Source organism: Nannobrachium achirus (genome assembly GCF_963921795.1).
Source record: "Nannobrachium achirus genome assembly, chromosome: 7".
Taxonomy (NCBI): Eukaryota; Metazoa; Chordata; class Actinopteri; order Myctophiformes; family Myctophidae; genus Nannobrachium; species Nannobrachium achirus.
Genome location: NC_137816.1, coordinates 48,817,896 through 48,841,898, shown reverse-complemented (window position 1 = coordinate 48,841,898; position 24,003 = coordinate 48,817,896). Strand labels below are relative to the sequence as shown.

Below are 24,003 nucleotides of genomic sequence, written 5' to 3'. Positions count from 1 at the left end.
ACGTATTATCCCAACGCCATCTTCATGTCGAATACTGACATTCTGTTGTCGGATTTTTTACCAAACCTCAATGTCTATCCAACGTTATTATGACAACGTCCACACAACGTTGCAGTCTAACATCATTAGACGTAGATATTTGGTTGGTTTTAGGTTGTGTTGGTAACTAACCAATAACCAACATCTGTTCAACGTATTATCCCAACGTCAGGTTGACGTCGAATACTGACATGCTGTTGTCGGATTTTTGACCAAACCTCAATGTCTGCCCAACGTTATTTTACTAACGTCCACATAACGTTGAAGTCTAACATCATTAGACATAGATATTTGGTTGGTTTTAGGTTGTGTTGGTAACTAACGAATAACCAACGTGTGTTCAACGTGTTTTCCCAACATCAGGCTGATGTTGAATCACTGACATGCTGTTGTCGGATATTTGACTGAACCTCAGTGTCTGTCCAACGTTATTATAATAACGTCTACACAACATTGCAGTCTAACGTCATTAGACGTTGACATTTGGTTGGTTTTAGGTTGTGTTGGTAACTGACCAATAACCAACGTCTGTTCGACTTATTATCCCAGCGTCATCTTGACGTTGAATACTGACATGCTGTTGTCGGATTTTTGACCAAACGTCAATGTCTGCCCAACGTTATCATGACAACGTCCACACAACATTGCAGTCTAACATCATCAGACGTTGATATTTGGTTGGTTTTAGGTTGTGTTGGTAACTGACCAATAACCAACGTCTGTTCGACGTATTATCCCAACGTCAGGTTGACGTTGAATACTCAGATGCTGTTGTCGGTATTAGACCAAACCTCAATGTCTGCCCAACGTTATTTTACTAACGTCCACATAACGTTGAAGTCTAACATCATCAGACGTTGATATTTGGTTGGTTTTAGGTTGTGTTGGTAACTGACCAATAACCAACGTCTGTTCGACTTATTATTCCAGCATCATCTTGACGTCGAATACTGACATGCTGTTGTCGGATTTTTGACCAAACATCAATGTCTGCCCAATGTTATTATGACAACGTCCACACAACGTTGCAGTCTAACATCATCAGACGCTGATATTTGGTTGGTTTTAGGTTGCGTTGGTAACTAACCAATAACCAATGTCTGTTCAACGTATTATCCCAACGTCATATTGATGTTGAATTCTGACATGCTCTTGTCTGATATTTGACCAAACGTCAATGTCTGCCCAACGTTATCATGACAACGTCCACACAACGTTGCAGTCTAACATCATCAGACGTTGATATTTGGTTGGTTTTAGGTTGTGTTGGTAACTGACCAATAACCAACGTCTGCTCGACGTATTATCCCAACGTCAGGTTGACGTTGAATACTCAGATGCTGTTGTCGGTATTAGACCAAACCTCAATGTCTGCCCAACGTTATTTTACTAACGTCCACATAACGTTGAAGTCTAACATCATCGGACGTTGATATTTGGTTGGTTTTAGGCTGTGTTGGTAACTAACAAATAACCAACGTCTGTTCAATGTATTATCCCAACGTCAGGTTGATGTCGAATTCTGACATGCTCTTGTCGGATTTTTGACCAAACCTCAATGTCTGCCCAACGTTATCATGACAACGTCCACACAACGCTGCAGTCTAACATCATTAGACATAGATATTTGGTTGGTTTTAGGTTGTGTTGGTAACTAACCAATAACCAACGTCTGTTCAACGTATAATCCCAACGTCATATTGACGTCGAACACTGACATGCTCTTGTCGGATTTTTGACCAAACCTCAATGTCTGCCCAACGTTATCATGACAACGTCCACACAACGTTGCAGTCTAACATCATTAGACATAGATATTTGGTTGGTTTTAGGTTGTGTTGGTAACTAACGAATAACCAACGTGTGTTCAACGTGTTTTCCCAACATCAGGCTGATGTTGAATCACTGACATGCTGTTGTCGGATATTCGACCAAACCTCAGTGTCTGCCCAACGGTATTATGACAACGTCCACACAGCGTTGAAGTCTAACATCATCAGACGTTGATATTTGGTTGGTTTTAGGTTGTGTTGGTAACTGACCAATAACCAACGTCTGTTCGACGTATTATCCCAACGTCAGGTTGACGTTGAATACTCAGATGCTGTTGTCGGTATTAGACCAAACCTCAATGTCTGCCCAATGTTATTTTACTAATGTCCACATAACGTTGAAGTCTAACATCATCAGACGTTGATATTTGGTTGGTTTTAGGTTGTGTTGGTAACTAACCAATAACCAACGTGTGTTCAACGTATTATCCCAACGTCAGGTTGACTGCTTAACTTACAATGCTGTATGCATTGCAAAGGATTATGCTTTGCTGGGGATAAAAACAGAACATCTCTGGTTAAAGACCACATAAAGTATGCAGTTTAAGGGACAGTAAGGTGTCATTACAGTTAGGGACATCTGAATGTTTATGAAATTAAATTAATTTGGATCATAGCATTCATTGGACTATCAGTGTCTCTCTTGAATGTAATGGTAGTTACAGGTAAGCATGAGCATTCAGTTAATCTTGGATGTGAACAAGACCAGTATAACGGGGGAGTTTATTGGCATGGACATAGTGAACAAGGTATCTAGCAAGAATGTCAAAGTTCCTTGATAAGCAACCCCTGAGGACACTAGCCACTTCATTGGTCCAGCGTACCATTACATTGGCTCAACAAAAAACTAAAGATAGGCCGCAACAGTGCCGATTATAAATGAATGTGGGTTGTCCTTAAAGTCCAAGACCATTTCAATTTCAATGTTTTGAATCCTAAATAAGAGCTAGTGTATCTAATCTGAAATGACAGGAACTTAGAGGACAAGTAGGCCTATATTTCTTCAGTGGGGGTATAACAAAATGCATTGTGGCCTAAACTCGGGCGATAAAGAGAGAAAGACAGACAGACAGATAGGCACACCATGATGCTTATCTAACAGTACACAGCAGAATGCTGTGATAATGACCTCTGAATCTTGCCTAGAGTCCATGATTAAAGGCATATCATTCAGCCACAGAAGGGCTTACATAGGCTAGAAATGGCTAACTGTTAATGGAAAGGTCTTGACCTCAGCTGTAATAGGTCATTGTTGAACATCTATGGGACACCATCAAATGGGGTATACCCATTTAAAGATAAAAACAACATATCCCATAATATCTCCTGGCACAGGGATCATCAATGTCTGTACATTGACACATGTGGCGAGACTTGCCTTTGACCATGGTAGATTTTAGATTTTGTTTTTAAATAACAATGTTGTAATTTTGATCATGAGACTAAATTTCTGTCCCAGTCTCCAGGGTTTCTTCAGGATATGTATGACACTATATTCCACTAGTACAGTGGTTCTCAATTTATTTGTATTATTATTATTTTTAAGGACCCATAACTCTGAGAGTGTTTATGGGTCCATTTGGTTCCATACACTCTCAGAGTTACAGACCTGTAATGTTCGATTTGGACCGCATTCAAGGAACTTTGAGGTCCCTCTCAACCTGCTTTGAGAACCACTGTGCTAGTAGACATTTGAGACTGGCTCTTTGTGTGCTACTGGTAACATTATTGTCCACTCCATGGCAAAAATATCATTCAGACAAAAATGTCCACCGCAAGCCAGCCTGGGGTATCCACAGTTTAATACTGCATACTATTAACTATGAAGTTTATCAATGTAAAACATTATAGATGTGACATAGAACAAAGTGTACAAATCAGCCCAACATACACAACCCATTATGGACGGGAACCCCTGTTTTATCCCTCAGGCGGGGAACACATTTTTGTGTTGTTTTTTTCTGAAAACTTAGGTCAGGCTTTAGAAGGTATCGACCTTATGTCTTAATGGTTTAAAAACAGTAAAGATATATGGAATGGCAACCTGATATTAACTGCATTAGTTCTCGAAGTGGGGTCCTTGAGGGAGTTCCAGGGGGTCCCCTGCTAAATGATAGTTAGGAATGAAATGGACCCTTATGGGTAACTCATAGAGTGTACAAATGGAACCAAAATGGACCCATTAACATTGATTTTACAATAAATTGGGGTCTCAGATAGAAATGCCATAAAATGGAGGTCCGTACTTAGACTAATGCATGTCAAACTGGGGTTCTTGCAATTAAAATAGTTGAGAATCACTGCTTGACTCATCAAAATCTTCTCTAATGGAAATGTTTCTTCTTTGAAATGTTTGAGATCCACTACCATACTGTATTCCTCAATGCTTCAGAAGCTTAATATAAAACTATCCTGCTTGAAATGAGTATAATACAATAAAAACATCATCCTGACGTCAACCTGACGTTGGGATAATACGTTGAACAGACGTTGGTTATTGGTTAGTTACCAACACAACCTAAAACCAACCAAATATCAACGTCTGATGATGTTAGACTTCAACGTTATGTGGACGTTAGTAAAATAATGTTGGGCAGACATTGGTTATACAAGCAAATTATCATCTGTAATTAAATCTGATTAAAACACATTTTAATGCCTATCTTTTGGGATATTATAGTTTGGAGGAAACATATGAAAGATGAAGGGAGCCATCTTTGTAGTTACAGAGAGGAACACAATATATGTGTGTTTATGGAAAGCAGTTTGAAAATCAACTACACTGCCCACAATGCAATTGCAAATGCCTGATTGGCTGTGTGTCATGTGACTGTGATGTGGCCAGCTACCACTGGCTCTGCTGAGAGCACACCCCCACTTTGAATCCAAACCAGCACACAGCAGTTACATTTGTCACCAACAGCAAGCATTGAGAGCTGCTTGTCTAAAAGTGATTTAAGATAAAACTAAACTAAATAAAATCACTGTTGATTGTTGAACAGGAAGATAGGTTGCTGCCAGTCTATTTGTGGGATTAAATCTACATTATGGAGACTTTTTGCACACAGAGAAGGAGTTTTGGAGCAGGGAGATGACACAGGTATGTAAAGCTATTTTAATTGATTGCTTTTGCTTCCAGTACTTTTTACAACTTCACTATTTACAATTCATACTCCAGTGTTTTCAGCCCTTTTCATGTCAAGGACCCCAAAATCCAAAATGACTATTTGGCTGCAGACCCCTTTTAATATGTGACAGGAACCCTCATTCCTGTAAAAAAGTTTCCATTATATAATGTTTCCAAGGTCCATTATTTATTCAGCAGTTAAATAGTGTTATTGTGACAGTAATCATTGCTATTTATATAGTGTTTGTTTAGTAATGTTAGGTTGGTTCCAGCCTTCCAGGTGGTCCCCAGCTAAATGATGGGGAGTTGATAACCAAATGGACCCTATAGATCTTTTAATTACTGTAAAATCAAACCAAATGTACAAGCTAAATTATTTTTTACACATGATCTGTATTCCTAAATTATTGGGTATGAGACTGAGAGGCTAAATCTCACTAAATGGTGGTCCATGGCTCAAATGCATAATTGACAAACACTGATTTTGTGCCATGGTTCTCAAAGTGGGAGTGGGAGCTGATTAACAGGAGTGTGTGTGTGTGTGTGTGTGTGTGTGTGTGTGTGTGTGTGTGTGTGTGTGTGTGTGTGTGTGTGTGTGTGTGTGTGTGTGTGTGTGTGTGTGTGGTACATGGCTCATTTGTAATGTATTTTGTAGTCTTTCAACTTTTGTTTTTCTTCTGTCAACAGAAAATTCCAACGTCGAAAAGAAAACCAGTCTATGCAATATGGTAGGTTAAGTCTCCTCTTACCACCCTTTAGCAAAGTCCTTTTTAATCCAGGAAATCCAGTAGTAATCCACAATAGGAAAATAAAAGGTATCTTCATCCTGTGGTATAATATCCAAGATCCAATATAGAATACAGCATGACTTTTGCATGAGACTTCTCCTTCTCTTCTTACCCTTTACTGCCAAAGCTGCACTTCACAGGTGTTACAAACACGTCTGAATGCCAATCTACTGCAGCCAATCACTGCAGGAACTAGTCAAGTACTAAATAATATACTGTACATGCTCATATTATGCAATGTGTTCTTGTAGATAATTTTGTGTCTAATGCAACATTGTTGTTTGATGGAGTATGATAAAATCTAACCTATTCATTTCCTTTTTCACTCTCTCTCTGTTACATGAGGTGTCTCTGTGGTGGTATGAGGTGATCCTGGGAGCTAAGCCAACCAGGTAATTTACTTAATTAATAATAATTTATTTGAACTGAGAAGCCATTCTACAGCCTCACATTGTGTGTGCTTGTAGATCAGCTATTTTTGTGACTTCGGTCCATTATATCTCCCCTTTAATGATTGAATGATTGCACTCTAAAACTGCTGAATGGTATGTAAGAGTTTGGAGAGAGGTTCTTTCAACTCTCCCACAGTAATAAGGAAAAGAAAAAACAACACATGTTGACCATTTTTACACTTTGTTAATTTTAAGCTCAGTGTCAGGGAAGCCCACAATGAGAGTAAATGCCAGCAGAACAATATTGCAAGCCATTTTGGCAAAACCTTGATCGGCGCTACCCACACGTTAGGTTGTGTAGCTCATGCCTCGAATGCCCGATGCTTACAAGCTGTACTTTGTTGTAAAGGTGACGAATCAATGATAAAAATGATATAAAACAATACAAATTGGTATTATTAAAGGGGAGATATAATGGACCGAAGTCAAGTTTCCTTTCTTTTTGTGCTGATTTTATTTCCTTTCTCTCTGTGTCTCAGGTGCCGTACATTGGGTGGCTGCTTGTTCTTGTGACGCAGTGTCCAGTCCTGTCTTATGTGGAAGCAAACATGTATGAACTAGTCACTAGTCTGTTTTCACTTCTCCCTCTCTCTCTCTCTCAGGTGTCTGCTGTGCTTGTCCCGCCTTTCCTTTGGGATAGACATGGTGGTTTCTACTCTTGGGAGATAACAACCAGGTAGTCTGATCATTGTTTTGTACTAAATAGCCAATCTACAAACTGTTGTGCGATGGAAAATTATAACGCTTTGATTGGGTGTCTAACCTCTCTTTCTCTCTCAGGTGGCGTGACGTGTCTGATAGTCCTTTCGGACCTGGTGCCAGTGGTTGACAGGATAGAGGATGGAGAGAGGAGCAACATCTCTGTGATGACCAAGCTTTTAAGACCTTGGTAGGCTTTATATGAGTCACAGTATAAAGTGCATGTTTCAACATGGAAGAAGAGGAGGTTCGCACACTGTTCCAGAGCTCCGGTAAATAGTTATTATTCTATCCTAATAAACTATTTACTGGAGCTCTGGAACAGTGTGTGAACCTCCTCCTTCCATGGTGTGTATATTATATATTCCTTGGTTCGGCACCTGTAAATCTTTGGAGATGTGCTTGCTTCCCTCTCTGCATGTTTCAACATACAATATGAATTAACCCTTGTGTGATGTGGTTTTCAGTGTCTGCATAATTATTTGTTTAATTATTCTAGGCGATGGCCTGTCTGCATGTTTTCATTTTTTCGCAGCTTAACCACTGGAACCCCCTCTTATGACAATGTCATGATATGTGAAAATTATGTGAAAATAAATAAATACAATTTTGCATGAATGTAGCTTGTAGACCTGCTGTTGCTGAGCAGATTTGGTGTAGAGGGTTTAAAAAAGCGGACCACCCTGGGCCACCTGATCAACAAGGGATCAAGAGATTATGCCATGTTTACAAAAGAACCTTACCCTACTATATTGTTCACAAAAATGTCATATGTTTTTCTTCAGGCTCTTCGGTAACCACATGAAGGGGGAAAAGGAAGGTGGCTTTGGAGAAGACTGATGTATTTTAGAGCAATACAAGGTAACTTCATGTTGACCAAGGACAGACAATTGGCACACACCAATCTATAAATAATGTAATTGGGCAAAACATGTCCTTCCCTTTGATACAATGGCAAGTGTCTTTGATTTGGTGTCTAACCCAGGGGGTTTCAAACATTTTTTACTCGGGTCACCTCACCCCTGTAAATAATATTTTAATCCACAGCACCCTTGAAGTACACTGTAAATATTTTGAATCTTACACCATTGGAGAAATATCAGTTTCCATTAGAACTGACTGAAAATAACTTTATACTTTATGTTTAACCACTTGAACCCCAGCATCCCTATTCTGGGAGGAAGGTTCACCAAAAATAGCCGATCTACAAGCTCACAGCGCGTCGTGACATGTTGTGAGCTTGTAGATCTGCTATTTTTGCAGAAGAGAGTTGGCCGTAGATGGAAAAATAACTCCTCACAAATCAGGTCAGTTTTACTTAGTGAACTGATATTGATGTAGTGATATTGATGATCAGATTATTCTGAGACACCCCTGGACTGGCATCAAGGCACCCTAGGGTGCAACAGCACCCACTTTAGGAAACCCTGGTCTAACCTATTTCCTTCTTTCTTCTCTCTCTCTTAGCTGGCGTGATGTGTCTGCTTGGGTCCAGTCGTTGAGAGGATGGAGAGAAGAAGCACCTCTGTGACCAAGCTTTTTAAGTAAGTAAGAAGTAATGCACAGCATAACACAGTATAAGGTTTGTGTGATGTTTGGGTGTTCTGTGGTTTTCAGTGTCTTACAATTTAATTATTCTGGGTGAGGGCCTGCTTAACCAACTGAACTCTTGTTATTTTAAGGTTATGAGGGTGAACATGATGTGAAGTTTTCAAGTTTTTGTATGCATTGTGACCTTGTAGACACACCTGTAAATAATTTAATTTGCAAAACATGACAATGTGGTGGTGTAAGGTTATGACAGCATGTTACATATTTTGTATTCTCTTTTTCTACAGATGCCGTCATGACGTTCAACCCAGAAGCAGAGGACAACCTAAAGCAGCAGAGGCGGGAGACACAGGGGAACTGTCCATTTCAAGAGGGACACTATGGACTGATATAACTTGAATTAGTTCTGGTTGGACCTAAAACCTGGTAGCTCACTGGACATGCAGGCAAGAGGAGGCAGCGGGGGACACAAACGCATGCACTCAGAACTGATTGAACTGACACTGTGAATTCTGGGGGATCTTGGTAGTTCTGTTTGGACCTACAGTATAACCTGGCAACTCACCGGAATACATTTTTTAAATTATTTTTTGTAGTTGTGAACTCACTGGAATATATTTTTTTAAATATTTTTTGTTGTTGTTGTGAACTCACTGGATTATATTTTTTAATTATTATATTTTTGTTGTGAACACACCGGAATATATTTTATTAATATTTTTTTTGTTGTTGTGGGACATATGCAAGTAAAAAGGAAACTGTCTGGAAGTTCTCTCTGAGGTAGGCTGTGCTATTATTTCATGTATTTCTTTATTTGTCCAGTGTTTAGGTAAAAAAAGGTGGACTGTTATGTTCTTTTCTGGATCAAGCTTAATCAGACCTAGTGACTGCTGTGTGAGCTACCCTCTATTCACTATTCAGTACTTGACACAATTTGGTGTCATACTGTCATATGTCTGGAAGTTGATGTGATGTTAGCGTTGGTTTTCACGCCATCTGATGTTTTGCATGTCCAATTTGGTCATTGATGTCAACCTAATGTTGGGTTTTGACAGCAATGCACCTCTTGCTTACATGTCTAACCAACATTGGAGGATGACGTCTTGCCAACGTTGGGTTATGTTCATTTAACCAAATTAGAACTTGTATCCAAATTTGGAGTTGAACCAGTAATCGTCTACATAACATCTGAGATTAACATCAAGCTGACGTTGGATTATGTCAGTCCAATTTTATTCAACTAAAATAACTTTTATCCAACGTTAGGAGACCAACCAAAATTCAATGTCAAGATAACATCAGATGCTTACATCAAATCAATGTTTGCCTTATGACGTCAATCCGATTTACTTTTCAACAAAAATACATTGGGAGTCTAACCTTTAATCAATGTCTACATGACATCAGAGATTGACATCAAACCAATGTTGGGTCATGACGTCAATCAAACTTAAAAACCCAACGTTGGGAGTCTAACCTTTAATCAACGTCTACATAACATTAGAGATTGACATCAAACAAATGTTATGTTATGACGTCAATCAAACTTTGATTTTCAACCAAAATACAACTGGTATCCAACATTGGAAGTCTAACCTTTAATCAACGTCTAAGTAACATCAGTGATTGACATTAAATCAACGTTAGTTTAAGATGTCAAACCAACATCAGGTTATGACATCAAACCATCATCGGGTTATGTCGTCTAACCAACGTTAGGTTATGACGTCAGACAAACTTTCTTTTTCAACATCCAACGTTGGGAGTCTAACCTTTAATCAACGTTTACGTAACATCAGAGATTAACATTAAATCAACATTAGTTTAAGATGTCAAACCAACATCAGGTTATGACGTCTAACCAACGTTAGGTCATGATGTCAGACAAACTTTCATTCACAACGAAAATACAACTGGTATCCAACGTTGGGAGTCTAACCTTTAATCAATGTCTATATAACATCAGAGATTAACGTTAAATCGACGTTAGTTTAAGATGTCAAACCAACATCAGGTTACGACGTCTAACCAACGTTGGGTTATGACGTCAGACAAACTTTCATTTACAACGAAAATACAACTGGTATCCAACGATGGGAGTCTAACCTTTAATCAACGTCTATGTAACATCAGAGATTAACGTTAAATCAGCGTTAGTTTAAGATGTCAAACCAACATCAGGTTATGACGTCAAAGCAACATCAGGTTCTGACGTCTAACCAACGTTAGGTTAGGACGTCAGACAAACTTTCATTTACAACCAAAATACAACTGGTATCCAACGTTGGGAGTCTAACCTTTAATCAACGTCTATGTAACATCAGAGATTAACGTTAAATCGACGTTAGTTTAAGATGTCAAACCAACCTCAGGTTACGACGTCAAAGCAACATCAGGTTCTGACGTCTAATCAACGTTAGGTTAGGACGTCAGACAAACTTTCATTTACAACCAAAATACAACTGGTATCCAACGTTGGGAGTCTAACCTTTAATCAACGTCTATGTAACATCAGAGATTAACGTTAAATCAACGTTAGTTTAAGATGTCAAACAAACATCAGGTTACGACGTCAAAGCAACATCAGGTTCTGACGTCTAACCAACGTTAGGTTAGGACGTCAGACAAACTTTCATTTACAACCAAAATCCAATGGTCATCCAACGTTGGAGTACAACGTTGTCCCAACGTTGTACTGACGTCGTGTGCCAGCTGGGTCACTGGGAGCCAAGAACAGTGGATTTTTAAAAACATTGTAGGTTATGGATTCAGTAAAGACTGGAACACAAATTTGACTGACACATTATTTTGTGGATTTGATCATGCTGTGAATGTGCTCTAGTCTAGCCAAACATCAACCCTCTTGGTGCCAAGCAACTGCTTTAATTAACCATACTGTATGTCATCATATGAGAAAGATTTTCAAAGACTTTTTCAAAGACTTAACATTTTTAAAGATTTAGATTTACAGATCAGTACAAGATGACAATACATCGTGACATGACCAACCTGCCGCCGAAAAGGTAACCCAAACCAGGAGTTCTATGGTTACAAGATAGCATTACGAGGATCACATCGTGTTTACCCCCCGATAGCCGCAGACAGACACACAAGAGCTTTACACGGAACACAGACAGACAGACTGTCCGTCCGTCTGACAGACAAACAGGACAGACAGACGGACGGACGGACGGACGGACGGACGGACGGACGGACGGACAGGCAGGCAGATAGACAGATAGAGATTATATTAAAAACATTTTCTGTACAGTAGTTGTGTTTGTATGCATCCTTGTGGGGAAGGATGGTGGGTGGTTGGGGGGGAATGGAAGGGCGATGTGGGACCAAAGAGTTCTTTTATTTTTGCAACTTGAATATATGTCATGATCTCTTTGAATCAACTTTCCTTAAACAAATATTAAAAAGCACTGCCAGCAACGAGATGGCAGTTCTTCCAAGAAACAACACTCATTTCAAAAGCAAAAGAGGGCAATTGTTGACAAATGTAAACCATTTGAATGGGTTCATCTTCATGCTGGACCACAAGCCTCCACTGTAGCTCAATATAAGGGCATTACAACAACACACAGGCCTGTCTCACTCTGGTTTCTTTGTTGTCTCTTGTTGCTCTGCAGAGCCATTGTCCTTTTGTTGACAGACAGAGGGGTCAGACAACAGGATTAGAACTCGCTGTCCCTCCCTGTCAACAAGGACCACACTGTGAGAGCCTGCACACTGGCCTGTGGTAAACAAACCAACAGCTATGTACTGTACTGCAGTGGTTCTCAATAACCAGTGGTCCGAGGACCACCAGTGGCCCTTGGGAGGATGATTGATTGATTGATTGATTGATTGATTGATTGATTGATTGATTGATTGATTGATTGATCTCCTTTTAGTTTACCTTGTACCAGTGAGTCATGAATCTATACTTTTTTCAATTGCAAACTTCTAATAAATTCTTCAATCAATCAAAAACCACATCAATACAGCATGGAATTGTGGACACAATCCTATCCAACATGTGCGTGTGCCATGGGTGTGGGAGGGAGGGAATAATTATGGTATACCCTCTGAAAAAACCTAGAACACACCACTGTGTACATTCTCTAAAAAAAAGAAACCATTCATCAATCAATCTAGATCATTGCTATGGTCAATATTAAAATGTAATTCCTAAATAAAGCCTAATTGATTGTGAGCTTTTAGATGAACTTTTTTTTATGAATATATTTTGTGTAGAGTGAAAACAAGAGTTGGGGCACGGACACACCAAAATATGGTTGCCGGTTGATGAACTCGTTTAGTGCGCAGCCGACTTTTCTTTTTTTTTTTTTTTTTCCAAGCCAACGGATTCTAAAAAGCAGCTCCTCCTGTCCCAATAACCAGTGAAGCACCTTGTCACTCACTTTCAGGACACTCCCTGTAGCTACACAAGTTACACAACACGCGTCTGTGGTGAGATATCTAACAGCAGACAGAGAGAGACGGGGGGAGCCTCACTCCAGTTGTCGCGGCGCCTGGTCCGCTAGTCTTGACTGCAGGAGACCCACTGGCCAGGCATGTTCTGGAAGATTATTATCATAGGGCGAAAACCCCATATGAGAGGCCTGTGGCGTGCGTGAAGCCAAAATTACATTCCCAAAGGTCCCCGCTGACCCAAACTCAGGCTATACAGAACCCAGGAGAGGGCCAATCAACGGGTGGGCAAGATAGAATGCAGATTCCCATAGGAGGGTCACCAATATTGATTGACAGTGACAGGGACAGTGATAGCGAGGGGCATCACTGGCGCAGGGGTATACGATGCAGTGTTCGATGCAGGTGCACACGAGGACAGCCAACAGCAAGGGGTCCAGGAGGACGACATGTGGGGAGCACCGTATGAACCAGACTCTGAACAGTGAGGAGGAGGAGTTGGAGGGAGAACGGAATAGGAGAAGTGGAGGCTCATCAGAGCTGATGTGTTGTTTTGCTACTATTCTATTGCACTAATTTCTGGACTTTATATATATATATGTTGAGTAATTCTAGATTTTATATATATTTGTTCTTTCTAAATCTTTGAAGGTCAGGATTTTTATATATATATAAAATATACAGTATATATTTTTACTTTTCAGTTGATGTAACCATGTTCACTGAAGAAGTCAAAGGGTCACAAATGTTGTTTGATTACTGTAAAAGCAGTTATGTAACAGTGTGTCAGAACAGGGAAGTGACGCAAACAGGGCGCTGTCGACTGGGAAGAAACTGCGCAAGACTGTATGTGCCAAGACTGTATGTACCAAATGGAAATTCACAGCATAAATAACAGCTGATATACTGTACATGTAATGTAATTTGTAATCTGTAATGGATACTCTGGAAATATTGTAAGCAAATTTGGTGGAGGAACTATGTATGATTGGTTCATATGGAGGAAGAGAGAAACTTTGGGGGCAGGTCCTCTGCCCTTTAAAAGATGCAGCACAAGGAGGATTTCTTGGGGGGCTCTCGGGCATGGAATCTGAATACCTGAGGTTATCATTAGTTACAGTATGTTGACCTAGCCCGGAGAATCAATTTGATCTCCGTTTAAATAGAGACAATATAGCACTTATACTAAAATAGATAATTCTTAGAACCTAAAATTAGCCAAAGATTCTATGCCTGAATTAGTTAAGCGGAGTCCTCCCCCAGATAGTGGATGACCTTGGTTAACAGGCCTTGGCATTCACTGATGGGTTATTATAGAAGAGAAGGTAAGCCTGCGCAACTTATTTTCTCTCTCTTCCAAATGAACGGGTGCAGAGTAAGTTATTTTGATTTTAATTGTTAGGTATTGACATCGTAAGTACTTCTAGAATTAAATAAGCATTTGTGGTTGATCCACGCATTCCAGTACAGGATTGCGATACGCTATCAGGAGTTATCTGAACACTTTTATTTGGACCTTCGTGATTATTCCTTATTGGAGGTACTGATGTTAATTATTGAATTAGGTTTTGCATAATTTCGATTCTGTCTACCTGATTATTATATTTATATTCTGTTTCGCTTAACACTGTCTTGCAAATTATTTTAATAAATTTACAATTTCCTGCTTTTAAAGAGAAGATTCCTAGAATTATTTCAGGTCACCATTGAGGGTTATACTCTCAATTAATTGGGTTTTTAACTTCTTCACAAGAGTAAAACGAGGTCGTTGCGTCACAAGGTTTTAATGGTATATTTCTGACCAGGATTATTATAAGGGGTATAATCCACAGAAGAGCTCCCTAGATTTTACAGAAATCTTAAACACCAAAACCAGCAATTACAACCAACAAGCACGCGATTAAGAATGATAGCAGACGTTAATCAAGGTGATAGTGGGTATTGATTATTAGTAAGGGTTGTTCATAGTCAATGCTCATGTTTGAAACGGGAGACACCTTGAGATTTTTAGTTTGTTAGCTAGCTGGCGCGAGTATCATTCGCATAGTCTTAATTACATTTCCAGGATCGAACAGAGGGTTTGATTGAGACACCTGGAAATTTTAACCTGTTATACAGAGAGACTATTTGGGACCGCTGTATGAGCGGTATTGGCCCACGCGACGACATGGCGCCCAACGTGGGGCCACTAGAGGGCAGTAAAACCCTTTAAGTGGCTCAGAGTGAGATACTCAACCAAAAACCTTCAGTTAGGTGATGAATATACAAAACTAGATTTCTGCTGTAGGAGAGCAATGATGGTGGGTAATGGCCTTGTGGTATGTGTTGTTTACTGTGTTAATTGTTTGTTTGTTTACTGTGTTAATTGTTGTCTGTGATGTCTCTTGCTTATGCATGTCAAGCACAGTGAGTACTTGAAAATTGCCAGCGACAAGCGGAGCAATAAGAGTACATATACTCACAAAAACATTATATGTGTCAGTGTTATTCGTTGTCCGTGATGTCCCTTGCTTATGCATGTCAAGCACAGTGAGTACTTGAAAATTGCCAGCGACTAGTGGAGCAATAAGAGTACATATACTCACAAAAACATTATATGTGTCAGTGTTATTTGTAGTCTCTAATGTCTGTGATGTCTGTCAATTGCCCACAGTATAGGAAAGTCACAGGGTAAAAGAAACATCACTATATAGTATGTGCAAGGCCCATGTAATCTATGTGCTGTATTCTAGGCCTATTAAGAGTTTCAGTGTAGTCCCCTGAGTTGCGGTGCATCGCTGATAGCTGATTGTTGTGAGCACCACTTCAAAGGGGAACACCGACGCTGGAGAGGATTGGTGAGTATAGGGGAATTCTGCCTTTAGGGGGAACGAACCAAGCAAAGTAAGGATCGGGAGCACCAGAGAAGTGGTGGCCCGAGGGAATTGTCGCCCTGGGATAGGAGGAAACTAGTGGTTTAAGGAAAATAAACATACTAGAAGCCAGAGAGGCTAAGGTAGGTGAAGGTGAGGAAAAGCCTGAACCTAGTTTATAGACCCACAACCCTCTACGGTCGGACCACTCTTCAGTGGTTAGAGGAGTTTAAGGACAATAGAAAGTCCAAAAGGTAAAGGGGTGGAAATGGGATTTTTGACCAAAATTCCTAACACCATAGAACAACCCAAAAAAGTAGCTCAGATTAAGAAGGACTTAAGGATGAGCAAAAATAGGAGTTATCGTTGGAAACGTTCTGACTCTGGAAAACTTACTGCCGACACTAAATAGGATAATGGAGGTCGAGAGCACAGACCAAAAATGCTAGTATGCAACCGGTAAAAGCTACCTCGAATGGCCTATACAAGGCAAAACGATGAGGGGATATAATAATGATAGGAAAATATATAGCCAACATCAACAGGAGATGTTAATTTGCTAGTAGTAGCGGGTTCGCAGAAATACCCGTGAAAGGAAGATACGACGAGGGGGAGATTAAGTGGAACTGGTGGCATGATTTGGGGAGAGATAAGAGGTGCCATCAAGATGGATTTAGGGGCAAGTGATCTGTCCCAGTGAAGAGTGGGAAGATCTGTGGTTAGACCCCGATCTAGAGTTTTGCTCCACAGAATGCGTCAAAAGTAAAAAAGCTAGAAAAGAGGTTCCAGGAGAAGGAACCGCCTTGTTAAAAGGATCAAAAAGGCTAAGCTGATAGCCAAAAGTTTTATTGTCTCCAAGCTCTAAAAAAGGAATTAGGGGTTTGGTAGTACAACAAATAGGAGAATTATCCTAGTCGGCAGTAAGAATTGGGAAGAGAGCCCTAGAGAAAGGGCTATTCCCAAAAATTAGGTGTAGTCGGTAATGTACGCTATTCATGACGTGTGGGTCGTTAGCGTATTTTGCCTACACACAGAAAGACGGTTCAGTTGCCATTTGGACATTAGGAATAGCTGTTGGCAAGGTTCTCAAACACTGGGCGGTACGTGGTCAGTACAGCCAGAGAGGAGGGCAGCAGGACAGTCTATTAGAGGCGCTATCCCTTGGGGGTCAATAGGAATAAAAGGTGGTCGAACGAGCGATAGCTCTAGACAAGGAATATATCGCTGAAAATGCGGAGTGAATAATATACCACGACGAGATAGACCCTCTCCATTTGAGGAGCCAAGGGATAGGTGGTAGCACAAACCACAGGAGGAATATTGCTGTAAAAAGCAAAATAGGTGAACAAGAAACATAGTAACCGGAATACCAGATAGTAATATGGTAAAGTTAGAAGAGACTGATGTCCAGGGACAGTGGCAACTGTGTACTGTTCCAGTTCCCAAGGGGACTGCAATAGATACGAAACCGATCTTTTAGTCTAGAAAGAACCAGAACCGTGAAATGGCTAAGTATGACGCAACACAAGACCTACCACCCTGGATTCAAGTAGCCAGAAGAAGGGGGTGGTTATTGGAAGTAAAGTTAAAGTAGAGACGGGCTCTATATGCAGGAAGGGCTTTGAAGAGGATGGTAATAGCTAAGAAGGGCTATGTAACCAATGAAGCGGAAGTTATTGAGAGGGGGTAACTACCGCATTATTTTTCATATTCTCTGTATAGACTATATATCTCAGGTTTGAGAGAAGTAGAGAGAAACAGACAAAAAGGCAGCTGGGTGGAGTGCTGTGAATGGTTTGATAATACAGTATGGTTTTTCAGTGAAGCAGAGATGAAGCAATCAGCTGGTAAAAGACAATTGACAGGAGAGGAAAATTGTGTAACTAACTACAGGAAGTCTGGCAGGGCGTGAATGGCCAAGGGGGAAGTAACAACCTACTGCGCAACAGACATACTGTACATGGTACACTGTATAATGTCTAAACAAGATTGAAAATCTCTGTAAGATAAAAAATACGGCTTTAGAGCCCCACCGATGTCATATTGGTTGACCGATACCGAGGTTTTGCCGATAGAGAAAGTTGAACCACCGACTGCCGATGGTTGATCAACGGTTGTGTAATAATATAAGATAATAACAAGTGAAATTTCTAAAAATCACTTAGGGGTGTAAAATGAAACCCAATCTTTAAGGGCAGCAATCTTTAAAGACTACCGATACATCGCTGAAATATCGGTCGGGCTCTACACTGTTTACTCAGTTCAGCATTATATCCTATTACCAAGATTACATACACCTTTCCGAAGTGAATGTAATCTGAGGAAATGCTGTAAATAGACTTATTTAGAGGAAGGTAGCTGGAGAGCTTACTGCTGAAAACGAGTTGAGGGCCAAACAAGTATAAAGTGATAGAGAACTATGAATACTGAAGGAGTAGACATAGAGCCAGAACCCAGTGGGGAAGTGTACACAGTAGCGGAGGGGCCTCTCGAGCCCGAGGGAAAGGGTAGAAGGCTAAAAGAGAACCTCCAACGCCACTGGGGGTCAGCAAAAGCGGACAGCAATGGCAATGCGTCAGGAAGAAATAGTCCAGACTGAACTTGACTCAACACGGTAACGACCGCAGACTGAACTTAGGATTTTAAGGACGTTCAGGGGTCCGAAAAAGGTTTACTCGCATGGCGAGAGTGCCGTAGGCAAAGTTAATATAGTGAACTAAAACTGAATAAGAAATAAAAACTAGAAAGAGAAGAACAGCTTAGTAAGCTGAAATAAAGGAAACTAGCAACCGCATATTAACCGTAATTATAATGCAAGATTTCATTGAATACGGAATCTCAAAGCTAGTGAAAGGAAAAACTAACTAGAATTGACGGAGTCAAATACGTCTCGTTAAATGAGCAACCCTGTGTAGCAGGAAGCCCGTTAGGAACAAACGGTATGGACAATTGAAATGTCCTTTGACTATGTTCATAGCATGGGTTCATAGAACAAGTGTACCCATTGTAGTGACATTATGAAGAGAATATGTAGGAGAAAAAGAGTAATTTGCATAGTGGGAGAAAATGCAAAATGGTGGAAAATCTACCCTGACCCAAAGGAGACTAGCTGATATGGGGAGATGCGTCTTGACCCAAGGAAGTCAGGGAAAATAGAATGTTAATTTTCCAAATCTACGATTCAAAAGTTAAGGGGCATAACTTAAAAGTGCGCCTGTATAGCTCCGCTATGGAGCCGAGTGAGGTAATTAATTTTTAATTAATTCTTAGAGCCATTATAAATCGATTCTCCAATGTGTGGAACTGTAGCCCCTATGGTTCGCAAGAGAAAAATACTAAAATGTAAGTTTTTGCATTTCCCATTATAAGTAAATGGGGGAAAATAATCGTAATTGTTTCCCAATTACGTTGCCATGGTAACGCAGTGCGTGAAAAGTAATAGCACCCCATTCCCGGCCGAGCTGCATTTAATTTTTGATGTATATATTGCAGAGGTGGCGGCCCTAGTGGCGTGCCACACATAGGCCTAGAGGCCAGCTAAAAAGTAAGTGTTTTGCCCTAGGCAGGGCAGTCACACTTAAGGGAAAAAATCCAAACCTATTATAACCTTGGGCTCAGGGTTCGGTTTATAAGTAGCCAGAAACCACAGGAGTCAAGGAATAATGTAACTCATAGGTGGCATCGGTTATATCTACCACACCACCATTGAGGAAGAAGAAAAGTGAAATTGGAAGTCCCATAGTTTTTTGGAAATTGGAAATTTTAGGGGGAATCCGAACATATGTTCAAACTTAATTATTTTCAAATAGTGCTCAGGCAGAGACAGCAAAACAGATGGGCAATAACGGTAGAGACCGTTGGTTCGGCAACACTAGATTTCGACAAATAAGCTGTGGCAATGCGGAAATACTAAATGCAGCATTTGATTGCTTTATATTAGAGCAACAGGAATCAGACATCAAGCATTCCACAAACAGCTGGCACCAGGTCACCCATATTAACTAACTACACATCCTCTCGCCGAAGAGGATAAATCGTTATACTTTGGAAGAACTCTTCACCTATCAAAAGAAAGGTGAGATGAGTGGATGCATTATAATAGTAGCAGCATTAATACAGTTCTCTGTTGGTTTGGTACAATTGATAGCAGTACAATTAGAGTAACAGTAAATGGGAAAATATTAAAGAATAAAATAAAAAATGATGTAAGTAATCAACTGGAGGAGTTTCCAGGTGTTAACTAGTTATATGGTCTGGCTATTCACCTGTAGTGACTCATTTTGAATACATGCTACTAAAACAAATCGTGGTGATTAAAGCTGTAATTATAGCTCAGTAGTGAATTCAGATAGGGGTACTCAACATTAAGAGTAACCCCTATACGTTCTGAGTAGAAGACACCGTATACAAGTAAAGTAAACTTGGGAAAATGCATAGTGGAAAGTGGTGTTTAGAAATAGTGTGCATTTTGTAACCCTGCCTGCACGGCTATTGTTTGCCACTATATAATAGATCCGCACATTAAGGATGGAAGCAGAACCCATCATAATACCAGGCACACCGGCAGAGACAGAACAACCTTCAGTCCAGGTGAGGCATGGTGGGAATTTGGCATAATTGCTGTCCCCATTTGGAAGCCCTAATCACCCAAATGAACTTGGGTTATGCACTGCGTAATCTCCCCATGAGACCATGGGGCAGATTTGGACTATTTGGACTAACATTCTACAGAATAGCCAAAGGCCATTAGTGTAATAATTAGCATAAAACCTCAATGTTCCTTGTGATATTAAGGATGGTTTAGTGTGCAAACTCTCATAGGTCCTATGATAGGCATAGTATACCTGGATACATAGAAAGGTATACAGGTTTAAATTATAGGTGGAGAAAGCTTGGTGTGTGATATGTGAAAATTCCTAGGAAAAGTAGATTTTTAGGGCATGTCATATTTTGCTAAATGAGGGGACCGTTAAAGGTCATAGGTCAAAAGTCAGTGTGCCACCGTGTTGGTTTGGTGGACAGTATAGAGTTAGTCTCCTTTATGTATAATGAACTGTTAAAACCGAGGAGAAACACTTACACCAAGTCAGGCTTCAGTTGGATAGGTATTGTGTCATATCATAAGAGGATACTGGAGTGCAATACTAAATACAATAAAGTTCATAGGAAGGCAATAGTTATATTTTCAGAGACGTCCCCTCACAGTAATACTGTTGTCTGTTGTTAATAATTGTTGTACAGTATATCACTGCCTTGCTTACAGTAGGGTTAAGGAAAAAGTAGATTACCAAAGGTCTGGAGGGAGGTAACTAGGCCTATACTGACCTAAGTACTGTACTCTAATAAAGCGGTCGTGTTCAAATACCTTGGATTTATACTTGGGGTAATTTGAGTAGGCTACATGGCAAAAGCCAATACCTTGGTGCTTGTAATTAGCAAGCACATTATGAACTAGAAGCAGTGCTCTTCCGAGCACAGGTCTCCACCAGGCCGTGCGTCCTGGTGGTGCTACTGTATAATAGGCCAATGTAAAAAGGGTGGCATGTGTTCTTCACCTTAGATCTTTCATGGCAATCGGACGCTGCATGCATGATTTCAAGCATTGTGTTCCAAAAATGTGTTTTGCTAAAGTCTACCTGCTGGTGGCGCTATAACAGGACAATGTTAAAAAGGTAGCATTTGTTCCTTGACCTAGTGGGAATATGTGTGGCAAATGTCACGGTAATCGCAAGCTGCGTTGATGATTTGAGGCATTTTGTTCAAAAACTGAGCAATCCTGCAAACTTTGGAAGCTAATATTAGCCAATCAGGATGGAATGTGAAATATCAGACGGATCGGACTTGATCACATGACTATAGAGATACTGTGTACCGATTTGCATGATTTTTGGATAAAATCTCAAGGAGTAATATCCAAAAATGTGTTTTACATAAGTCGACCCAAAGGTGGCGCTATAAAAGGCTGATGTGAAAAATGCAGGGCAAAGGTTTATCCTTAGCCTCTAGGGAGTGCGCTTACAAAGTTTGAAACTGATCGGTGGAGTTATAGGTAAAACCACAAATCGGGCTGTTATAGCGCCACCATGAGGCTGATTAAAAAAAAATTAAGTGGCATTTCTTCCTCGGCCTAGTGGGAACGTGTGTGCGCGATTTCATGATAATTGCACTTTGCGTTTGTGATTTGAGGCAATTTGTTCAAAACGGCTCAATCCCACAAACTTTGGAAGCCAATCTTAGCCAATCAGGATGGAATATGCAAAATCGGACAGATCCGTGTCGATCACATGACTGTCGAGATATTGCCTACCGATTTGTAGGATTTTTGGACAAAATCTGTAAGAGTAGTGCACAGAAATGTGTTTAGCAAACATCGGCCACTAGTTGGCGCTAGAAAAGGCCCATTTGAAAAATTTAGGGCAGAGGTTCTAGATTGGCATCCAGGGAATGTGTGTGCTCACTTTGGCAGCGACCGGGCCAACGGCGACTGAGATTAGGTGTTCACAAACTGCGAGGACGCACGCACGGACGCACGGACGCACGGACGCACGGACGCACGGACGGACGGACGGACGGAGGGGAAAACATAGTCTCCCCTCAGCCTTCGGCTGGTGGAGACAATAATGAACTTACTTAATTGGCAGAGAATCGCAATATGGATACTCTTACTTGAGTATGAAATGCAAGTAGAGTACTTTTCCCAAACAGGGTCTCAGTGTAAAAGAAAACAATACTTTCACTTTCTCTTTCAACGTGACTGCCTGCGAAAAGCTGGCATGAGGATTGAGACGTGATGATTACAGTGACAATTAACGCCGCGGCGGGTGCTGCTGTGGATTACTGGGTTAGACAGGGAATAAGAACCGTTGTCAGACGGTTCTCAAAGCGGGGGTATCAAGAAGGACTGCGATGGTGTGACAGTATACCAAAAGGACTGGAAATGCGGGAGTTCCATAGTAAGTAAGCTTGCGTTGCTATTTGGATTCTGAACATTTCCTATTCTCTGACGTCCTAGTTTTTAATTAGATCATTAGTCTTGTCCCATGTAACATTTTAATAGCCCAGCGTTACTACAGGCAGCGCCAAATAGTACAGGCTGCATGCACTGAGCTGCCTCGGAGATCCCCCGTAGCAAGAAAATTTTACCATTGGCTCTAGGCAGGGGCGGACTGGGGCTAAAATTCGGCCCTGGCATCCTGTCCAGGTCAGCCCCTACAACCAGTGAGTGTGAAAACCCTCTACTGATCGAGGGTAGTACGTATAGTGACCCTAGTGTTTAGTTTCACCACTTTTAATGGATGGGAAATATGTTTATTGATCTGAGAATGGGGCGTCTCCTAGCCCCCTAGCCTACCAGCCCTTATAAATGGCCAGCCCTCCCCTGACTTTAAGGAACATGGTGGAGCAGCCAGCAACAGGCTGAGCGTGAATCACCCAGCATTAACTTATCATACAGCCCGACTACTGTTGTTCGTGGTGTCAGGACTGTAGCAGGGGCATGTTTATAACGCGAATGGACCGTTTGATAACCATAGCTGAAATTATTATAGGGCTTCAAAATAGTTGGGTTGAGGTAAAACAGCGATTGATGTAATTTAATGTAGGAACACAAAGGAGATGTTGGTGAAGGATAACTTAACTTAAAATGATTATTCCAGTTCATGATTGTTATTATTATTTTTTTTATTATGTTAAGAGCCCAATAACATCTGCCCATATCATCCATATGACTGGGCACTACTGCTAGATTGTGTAGCTTTATTAATTCTTTACACCAGATGAACCAGAGTATCGGCTCGACAGTAAACAGGACCAGACTTTACGTCTCGTAATATTTTAGTCATAGCGAGGGCTTGGTCACATCTTGGTTACAGGAAAAAGAACGTAAATAAAATCATTTTATAGTTTAGTGTACGAAACACAACGCTGGTTAACGTAAGGAAATATTTTTAATGAAGCAAGGGATGTGTGCACTGTGTCACGGGCATTACTTAGTAATTAACAGAGGGCAGTGTGCTAAGTCCGTCATAGTGAGGCTGCTAATTTTTCCCAGGACAGTGGAATGGTTTCATCCAAACAACCAACGCAGAGGGAAAAAGTTGCTTGGTTGTCCTGTTAAACAACGGGGAGTGTAATCCTTTTTAGACACGTTGACCGTGCTCGTTCAGGTCAGACGCATCCTGGGATAGGAAATTCACCCTTACTATGGCTTGGCCTCATATCAAATAGCGGAATAGGTAGGGAATT

The 24,003-nt window shown here is 40.6% G+C and overlaps 1 protein-coding gene and 1 long non-coding RNA gene across 2 annotated transcripts in view; one reads left to right on the top strand and one right to left on the bottom strand.

Moving 5' to 3' along the window:
• cdkl5 (cyclin dependent kinase like 5) overlaps nucleotides 1-24,003 on the bottom strand; it is a 111,150-nt gene that overhangs the window by 40,536 nt on the left and 46,611 nt on the right. The gene's annotated exons all lie outside the window — the stretch shown is intronic.
• On the top strand, nucleotides 4,069-9,192 carry LOC308288294. Its single transcript, XR_013962184.1, has 7 exons — nucleotides 4,069-4,971; nucleotides 5,686-6,178; nucleotides 6,841-6,914; nucleotides 7,019-7,127; nucleotides 7,723-7,798; nucleotides 8,405-8,481; nucleotides 8,776-9,192. It is a non-coding gene; the product is annotated as an uncharacterized lncRNA (long non-coding RNA).